Genomic DNA, 9,309 nt, shown 5'->3' with positions numbered 1-9,309 from the left:
CCTCTGCTTGGCTCCAAAAGTCCCAGCCTGAAATGGCTGTTCTACTGAACTCAACCCAACTTCCCAACACTGTGTTTTCCTTTTTCTTCTCCTGTTCCAGGCAGAGCAGGGTGAGAAACTGTACCGAGTAAAGAAGACAGGAAAGCTTGATGTTACTAATGGAATCCCAAGGAAATGAAGTGTAAAACCGCACAAGTTATTCAGCTCCATAATGCTTTTTATCAGAGGCCCTGGAAAGAACTCCTTGGCAGGAGGAAGTCTGATTTCCTTGGAAAGATGGAGTTCTGACGAGGCCAGCAGGGAGCTGGGCCTCCTAGCTGTGCTAGGTCTGTAAGTCAAGCCTAGGCAAACAGCAACACATGATCTCTCTGTCTCAGTCTCTTTTCCTTTCTCTTGCCTCTGTTTTTCTGTCTGTCTCTCTGTCCCTCCCCCCGCCCCTACACACAAACCACAAGATGTAGTCTTTATCCTTACTTTTCAAGGGAAGATCTGTGTGACGTTCACGTGGCCTACTTTGGAAGGGACCTTCACTCCAGGATGCGCTTAGGGTAAAATCTAAACTCCCTAGTTTGGCTTCCAAACCCAAGAGGGTTGGAGCCAGTCTTGGCTTTCCTTCTCATCCTGAGTCGTCTGTCTGTGGGAGCACTCAGCCTGGATCCTCTCTGTCCCTTGAGGACACCAGCCCTGCATCCGCAGGGCCTAGGCTGTGGGCCTTGGCACGCCTGTGTTCTTCATACAGTCGGGCCCTGCTCTCCTTCATTACCGCAGGTGTCTCTTGGCCTGGAGGGAGCTCTGAAGTCTCAGAAGTCATGTTGTTGGCTGTTTGTTTCCTGGCTTCTCCTCCTAGAGAAGGGTGTCAGAGTTCATCCTCATCTCCCCACAGTTGAGGAAGTGTCTGGTCCAGAGAAGCAGAGGCGGGAGCTGTGTGTGTGTGTGTGTGTGTGTGTGTGTGTGTGTGTGTGTGTAAATATGCTAGGAGTCGAGTTTGGACAAAGGGGGGAGCTGGTTAGGGAACACCTTTCAGGAGGTGCGTGGTGTGCCTAAGGTCTACACAACAGGCCACTGGGGGTGGGTGGGGAGGATCTAAATTCTGGAGAGTAGAGCAAGCTTCCCTGAGCATGCTGAGGACCCGGATGACAGGAGTCCCTTAGCCCAGAGCTGTGTGGACACGTGGCCAGGGGAGGGGGCAGGCAGGCGGAGGCTCCAGGGGTGACTACAGGGTCAGCCACGGTCAGCAGCAATGAGGGGCGCTGCAAAAATTAAAATTAAAAGGTGAAGTTTGCTCTGCCTTCTGCATCTGCCTTTTGAGTCTCCCTGGTGGCCCTTGGAACTGGGAGCATGCGAAGAAGAGAATCCCAGGAAAGGCTGCTGTACTAGCCAAGCACACACAGCCCCCAGCCGTCATCACAGATCCACAGCAGCCCTGATGGATGGAATGTGAAACGGCTTTGAGCTCCAGTGTGACCTTCTGGGGCCGTACCTCAACCCACGTGCAGCCGTCCGTCCAACCTCTCCTACCCTCACCCTCTAAGCTTACCCCCTGCCCCTAAGCAGCCCCGGGGCCCAGGGAGCAGTTCCCTCATTTGAGTCCCAAGCCTCACCTAGCTTCTGGGGGAAGGAGGGGGCCGCCCAGGGCCTTGCTGGTGTCACGTGACACCTTTAGCATTCCAAGGCTAAACCTCAGACTCCTTCACAGTTCTCTCTTCCCATTCTTTTGCTGGGAACAATTTGTTTCCCACACTTCCTGTGGCTCTTTTCCAGAGACGACCTAGTCATTAACCAATAATAATAATATATATAGATGTGTGTATATAAATGTACATGTGTACATAAATATATATATAATTTTTTCACATGAAATTCTAGATCTTGAGTGTTTTTTTTTCTTCTCTTAACATTGCATCTCACACTATTTCCAAGCTGAAATGTGTAGAACTGCTTTAGTCTTTGGAATGGCCACATGTGATTCCCTAAGATTGGACCACAGCTTCTGGCAAGGTGGACCCAGCTTGTGTTTCTACCCCATTCACACCTGGCTGATGACTTGTGCTCTATGAGACTCAGACAAAATGGCAACTTCTCCAGGAAGCCTGCCTAGATCTTTAAAGCATTAGGTTGTGTATAGTTTGGATCTTCTGTGTTCTCCTAAGGATGAAGTGCTGAAGGCTTGTTGTCAGCCTGTGGTACTACCTGGAGATGGTAGAAACCTTAAGGGATTAGAGCTGAGCTGGAGGAGGAAAGGTCATGAGGATGTGCCCTTGAAAGATCTCTCTCTCTCTCTCTCTCCCTCCCTCTCTCTCTCCCCCTCTCTTCCCCTCTCCCATCCCCTCCCACTCTTCTGTTTCCCCTCCCCGCTCCCTTCCCCTCCCCTCTCCTTTTTCTCTCTACACACTCCTTATTGTGGTAATCTGCCTCACAACAAGCCTCCAAAACAATGTTGCCACCTGTGCATGGCTGAGCACTTTGGAACTGGGAACCCAAGCAAACCTTTCCTCTTTATAAGACCATTTCCCCAGGTATTCTGTGACAGTGATGGAAAGCAGATTCATGAAGATTGACTGCCTTCTCTGGCTTCTAGCTACAGAGCACCCATCTCTTCCATAATGAGTACCCTGAGGTATTACTGCAGCTGCCTTTCCTGTGTCCGGTTTGCCCCTGGGCTCCGCCTGACCAATAGGAGCTATCCAATAGATCTGTGTATTGAAAGACTATCAAAGTTGGGCCTCTAATGTCCCAGGACTCCAAGGCTCACTTCCCATGCTTTATGTGAACATCACCAGAAGGTCCTGAGAGTGCTGTCCTCAGCTCTCTCCTCACTGAGCATCGGCTGTCCGGCTGGGTCTGACCTGCTCTCAGCGTTGTTTGTGATGTCTCTCTGGGCCACACTCCCCTTTTGGAAGCCCTTTCCCGCCCCTTGAGGCCCCCACCTTCTCCCACCTGCTTCTCCATGCAGGCTTTCCGCTGAAATTCCATCGCTCTCTCTTCCTAACTGCTGCCGCCTGGATAGTCACTTTGCCATATTTTTTTTCAAGCTCCATTGCTCACTAATTGTTTCCCGTCTGTTGGTTTTGTGTCCCCAGCTAGACTGCACATTCTTTGAGAGCAGAGCATCTTACATAACACTAGCATCCCCAAACATGCAGGACCAGGGAGCTCTTTATTACTGCTATATTGATAAATCCATTGACTCCATCACTGATTGAGTCAGATCCTTCTGCTGATTGCTCGTATGTTGTCCTGGGGCACCGAGGAAGGGCTAGAACATGTCATGGTGTAGGGAACTCACGTGGCTCTTCTCTTGCCCATCCATGCCACCCCTACTTATGTTGGGGTTCTGGCAAAACCACCACCCTGTCCCCATCAAGTTCTGACCTTGAAGTCCTATAGCAGACCATACCTGCTTCAGAGGACTTCCACTGTAGGTTTCTACCCCCAGTTCCTGGAGCCGCGAGCTCCCAAGAAAACAGAGCCCCCAGAGAGGATGGCATAAACTTCACCCAGGGCCCATATCCAGCCATGTTGCCACACGTAATTTGATACAAGTTCCTACTCAATTGGCCTTTATTTTCATCAAGAAGACATGAAGCAGGTTGTCAATCCCATTGGGGTGGGACACATAAGTTCCATCTTATAGAGTCAAGGGAAACGTTTAACTGGGTTCAGAACTGAGCTTCAGAAGAGAGAAGAAAGAAAAAAGAAAAAGAGATAGCCAGAGGCACGTGCCTATCACAGACAACCCAACCTCGAGGCACAAATTGATTTAGACTGCCAGCTAAGGATGAGCTGGCCTTTCAAAACGAGGGGGGTGTGCCAGCTGGAGACACAAAATCACTACCCTGGGTTTATCTAACCTTCTCATTAACCAAACTCCCCTCAAGGCATCTGACCTGCCGGGTGGGCCAGCCAGCGCCCGCCCTCCACTCAGTCCCCATGCAGTGGATGAGACAGACGTGAAAACTGACAACACAGACACAGTGGCATTTCCTGGAGGCTACCTCTGTGTACCAAGAAGCAGGCGATATCCTGGGAGGGGGGAAGGGAGGGCTCTCTAGGGACAGCAGAGCTTCAGATCAAGGTGAGTGGGAATTTTCCCGGGGAAGGGGGTAGGAGTGGAAGCCGGTTTGGCCAGGAGCACACATCTGATGTACAGCAGGGATAGAAACACCAGGCAGGTTTTGGGGAGAGGGCAAGAGGGAGCTGGGCATAGCCAGGAGGCCCCGGGCACCTCTAGCTTGAAGAGGAAAGGTCCAAGTTCATGTCCTCTCGTACACAAAGCGGACATCTCACCAGCAGAAGCACATGAGCACAGTGATCTCGCGGGTAGGGTGATGGCCTAGAAAACATTGTGGAGTGAGGTCGGCCACTGGGCATCACTGGCCTTCCAGGAGGAAGCGACGGTAGGATAAGGTGGTGCTGGTGAGGAGGGTGATCTTTAGAAGCCAGGACTCGGGTGCTGTAGTCATGGTTTGTGGTAGGGGAGGAATAGGTGTGAAAGGACGGAAGCTCCAAGGACATATGCCCTCGGACAGCGTGGAGGGGATGAAACCCCAGGCTGAGGCAGACAGCGGTGCATTTGGACACCCAGCAGCCCTCTTGGTTGGAACACACTGGTTTCAGAAAAGACCAGTTCATGGTGGGTTTGTTTGGATGGCTCTGACACTGGCATCTTCACCAAAGTAGGTTCAGAAGTGGTCATGTGACCCAGGCCTAATCCATGTGATGACTGTTACTTTGCGACCACTGCTTGGGATTTGGTAATCAGGAGCGTCTTGTTGCAACCTTTAGGGCAGGGGAATGCTCTTCCTGTTGGGGTGGTGCCACCGTAGGACAGGAGGTAGAGCTTACAGATCTCCATCAGTAAACTCCTGAGGAGAGATGGCCAGAGAAAGAAACAGAGGAAGGAAGCAAGGAGACAGGTTCCTGGGAACCTGGACACTGCTCTGCCAAGATTTCTTTTATTTACTCGAGCCAATGCATTTGCTTTTTCACTTAAGCCAGTTTGACTTGAGTTCCGTCATGTGTCACCAAAAGGAGTCCTGCACTGCACAGGGGCACATGGCTGAGGAACACCTGCTGGTGACAACGTCACATGTGGAGAAGACGAGGGTCCAGCCTTGTACCTGTGTGTCAACAAGCAGGTCAGAAGTGGTGGCCTGGGGAGGAGGGGAGGGACACAAAGAACAAACAACAACTAGAAATGGCTGAGCTGGCTGCATCTCAATACCTGCTAGCGTGAACACACAATGATTTCCTTTATATGCCAAGGGGTGAGGCACCGTGGTGAGCCCTGACTTGGCACAGCAACTTCATGTTCCTGCCAAGGGTGACGGTGAAGACAGGAGCGGACGGATCTCACAACACATGTGGCAGCGTCATCGGCGTCCCCCCCCCCCCCCCCGCCATAGAGACGCAGATATGTTTTGCTGGCACGTGCTGTTACCAAAGACAGCTCCTTTCTTGGCTTCAGAGACCAAAAACCAGGATGTGAGAGACTGTTTGCATCTCGAGGGTGACCCAGGAGGGGCTCTGAGAACAGTTTCTTTCCCACAACGTGGACAAAAGAGGAATGGATCCAAGTCATAGGAGGGAGTGGGGCCTCCCAGGACCCCCGAGGGAGGGGGGAAGTCAGTGTCCAGGCGGCTCAGTGAGCAGTGGCAAGGCCGGTACAGCGGAAGAACCGTGCTGGAGGCAGGCAGAGGACCCTGCCCTCTGCTCCTGCTGCCCACTCAGTGTCTCACGCGTTTCGTGTGTTGGGCTTCTCTGAGACCTAATGCATTCAAGCTCATCTTTCTGTGTTATCAATCCATTCATCCATTCCACAAACATTGACTCCAACAGACAGTGGGAGCGGGGGAAGATCCTGAATCTGGAAAGAGGAGTTCCCCAAGCAGAAGGAGAAAGGGTCTGCCTCACAGTACCAAGCAGGTGAGCCAAGTCTTGCAAGCGCAGCGGTGCCACTGGGAAAGGCGTTGCAACCGCAGCCGCTCATCTTGAGGGCGCTCTTTAGTGGGAGAAGCTAGCAGACTGGCATGCCGAGAGCACCACGGAAACATAAAGGAGGCAAAGCTGATGAAATGCGTGCTCCAGGAATAAATCGGATGTATTCTAACCCAGCCATGTGGTAGCAGCACCAATGGTTTAAGAGAAAGAGGAGAGAAACACTTAAGAGGGAGACTAGTCCATCAATTAGCTTAATTTTTTCTGCCAACCAAGAGAGGAGCGTCATTAGTTAATATTAGCTTTCTGCTGTGTGTCGTCTGAGATGGGCTGCCGTGGCCAGAGGGAGCTGTTCTAGGGCCTCCATCAGGCAGTGACATGATCAGATTTGTGCTTTGGAAAGGTCATCTCAGCTGCAGGGTAGAGGATGGATGAAGGGGAAGAGACGTGCGGTTGTTAAGAGGCCATTAGGAAAAAAAAAAGTCACTCATGATGAGAGGAGAATTTGGGCAGAGAGCGTGGGGATGCAACCCCCCGAGGGCAGGCGTTCAAGACCGTCTGCATCCCCAGTGTGGTGGCGAGGACCAGCCAGCACTGATGCACTTTTAGAAACGCTGATGGGTTGAATCGTCTGGAATTAAAAGCAAACGGGGCGAGGAAGGGGAGGGGGGTCGGGACCAAACAAAATGAATGCCTCTTTGGAGTCTCTGCTGGGGAGAGAGGTGTCAGAGCTGAAGACAAGCAGCAGCATGGTGGCATTTTCTGGGGTTTGCAGGCTGGTGTGGGTAGATGGAATGGACCCAGAGCTGCTGTTTCCCACATCTGCCTGGTGTGTCAGATCTGTGCAAATGAGACATTTCTTAGACCTGGGGGCTGTTGTTGCTCATTGTGGTAAAAGAAGGAGCATCTGGCTTTCTACAGGCACGAAGAGACCCAAGTTCCAAGGTGTCCATTCGAGACTGGTTAAGCCCCTCTTCTCCAAGAGACAGCACATGGCAGGCACATCTGGATTCCCAAGCCACTGAACAGGAATCTGGAAAATGTGCTTGGAGAGCGTTCAGTTCCCACAACCCCGTTCTCTTCTTTGCAGTCTGTGATGCCTTCCAGGGAGCGTGGAGCCCACATGAGCTTTCTCCCCTAGCAGAGCTGCAGCAATTATAAATCATACTGTATTATTACACAAGGAGAGAGCGCATTCCAAACCAGCCCTCTCTCATGGAAACTTCCGCACCACAGGCTGCATGTCTCCCATACAAACCCTTTCACCTCACCACCAGCTTGTCGGCACTGGAAGACCTCTTCCTGCCCTGCCGAAGGCTGGCTTCAAAGAGACAAGCCTGTGGCAACAGCTCCCTTTGGCATTGATCAGGTCAGTGACAAGCAAACAAGCACTTGTCCCCCAAGGGGGACTTCTTGGAGACATTGGCAAAATGTTCGAAAGTGGGGACAAGAACCAAGAAACAGGACACTGCAGCTCCATAAGCACAGAAAGCATTGCAGCACTCCTTCCCAGGCCAAGAATGAGTCACGGTGAGAGCTTTTAAAATCTAAAACCATCAACCTAGATTTCAATTCCAAGGAAAGGAAACACATACTTGGCCATGAGGGAATGCTTTAAAAAAATAAAACAACAACAACAACAAAAAAAACAAAAAACAAAACCCCAGTTTAAGCCACTTGACAGGAAAATCAAACAGCCAGGGAAGATTGAGATGCAATGATTTACATCCTTCCCCAGCTCCCTTCCTGCGTGGGTCAGGGCAAATATGGATGTGATTGCACACCGCGTGTGTGACCTCTCCAGGGCTGTCTTCCTCCCTCAGTTCATACCATGTCACACTCCCAGTCTCTCGCCTGGACATGGTCAGGGCATAAAGCTGTCTTCTGATTGCTTGCTGTTCCCATGGCTTCTTCACCACCCATCTCCCTGCACGTGGGCTCTCACATGGCTTTAGGGTGGCTGTTTGGAGAGCAGGAGGAATTTTCTTCCATTATTTCTGTGGACAAACACTGTCCATTCCTTTCAAAGAAACGCAAGCTTGACTGATGTCCTATATGTACGGCAGAGCCTGTCCCCACAATAAACATTTAAGGCTAAACCAAGAAGAGTGACCACCAAGTGATGGGAATTACCGTTAAGCTCCCCGAATGGAGGGGATGAGTGAATACCACCTCTATACTATTTGTTCAGCACCTGATGGTTTACAAAGTGCTTTCACTGATCTGATTTGATCTTCACAAGAACCCCAGAGAGGGGGACAGGGCATGGATTGTGGGGATTATGAAAGCCGCACTTGTTGTTGTTCTTTAAAGGCTTAAGCGACACTGGAGAGAGGTCAGAGGGTTTGGGGACTGAACCTCAGGTCTCTCAATCATTCATGCAGGCACATATTTAAAAGGCATTTATCCGAGCCTGCGACAAGCCCGATGAGATGGCAGCGCAGAACAAAGATGACTAAAACGCCGTCCCTGCAGGAGGATCAGGTTCTAGCCAGATGTAAACAAGCCCCTGCCTGGCAAGGGCGGGAGGGCTCCCGGGGCCCGTGCGGGCCGGGCCGGGGCCCGCGGCTCCACCGCGCCAGCCCGAGCCCAGCCCGGCTGTCATTCGCTAGCTCGGCTCCCCGGGGCGAGCGAGAGGAGGGGGCTCGGCCACGTGATCGGGGAGGGGGGGTCTGCCTCTGCCGGGGATCCCTCCCGGAGCTGCGGTGGCCGGCGGTCTCCGCGAGGCCTTGCCCTTATCCACACAAGCCAGGCGGGGGGGGGGGCGCCTTGGGGGGGGCATCGTCCCCACGCCCTTCGAGGGCGGTCCCGCGGCCGGCCTCCGCCGTGGTCCCCGCGCTCGCGACGGCGCGGGCCTCGGCTCCCTCCCTCCCGCGCGTCGTGCGGTTTCCACGAACACGTTTCACACGCGTGTCCAGTTCCACCACGGACGCCAGCGCGGGGCTGCGGGGCTGGTGCCAGGCCCGGAGCCCGCACGTGTGCGCCAAGCCGGCCCCACGCAGACCCCGGGGCGGCGGGGGCCTCCCGCCTCTCCAATCACCCGCTCGACGGCGAACCCCGCCCGACGGTGCGGGCCGGGGCCCAGATCTTGGGGGCGCGGGCTTGGTCAGGAGACGCAGCTTTTTTAGGGGGTGGGATATGGGGGTGCCAAGTTCTCAGGGAACTTTGCTACTTGAGCCGCGCAGCCCTGCAGTGCCGAGGGCGCGGGCTGCGGCCCGGAGAGCGCGCTGCCCCCTCCCCGCCGTTGTTTCTCGGGTATATTTTTTTCAAATTCTGAAGAGAGAGAGGGAAAAAAAGCGCGCGGTGCCTGCAGTGGAGCGTGCGCGGCCTGCAGAGGCGCCCTCGCCGCCGCCGCCCGCGTCCCCGCCGCCG

The sequence above is a fragment of the Dipodomys ordii genome, unplaced genomic scaffold, assembly GCF_000151885.1.
Source record: "Dipodomys ordii isolate 6190 unplaced genomic scaffold, Dord_2.0 Scaffold75, whole genome shotgun sequence".
Classification (NCBI taxonomy): domain Eukaryota; kingdom Metazoa; phylum Chordata; class Mammalia; order Rodentia; family Heteromyidae; genus Dipodomys; species Dipodomys ordii.
This window is presented reverse-complemented; position numbering follows the sequence as displayed.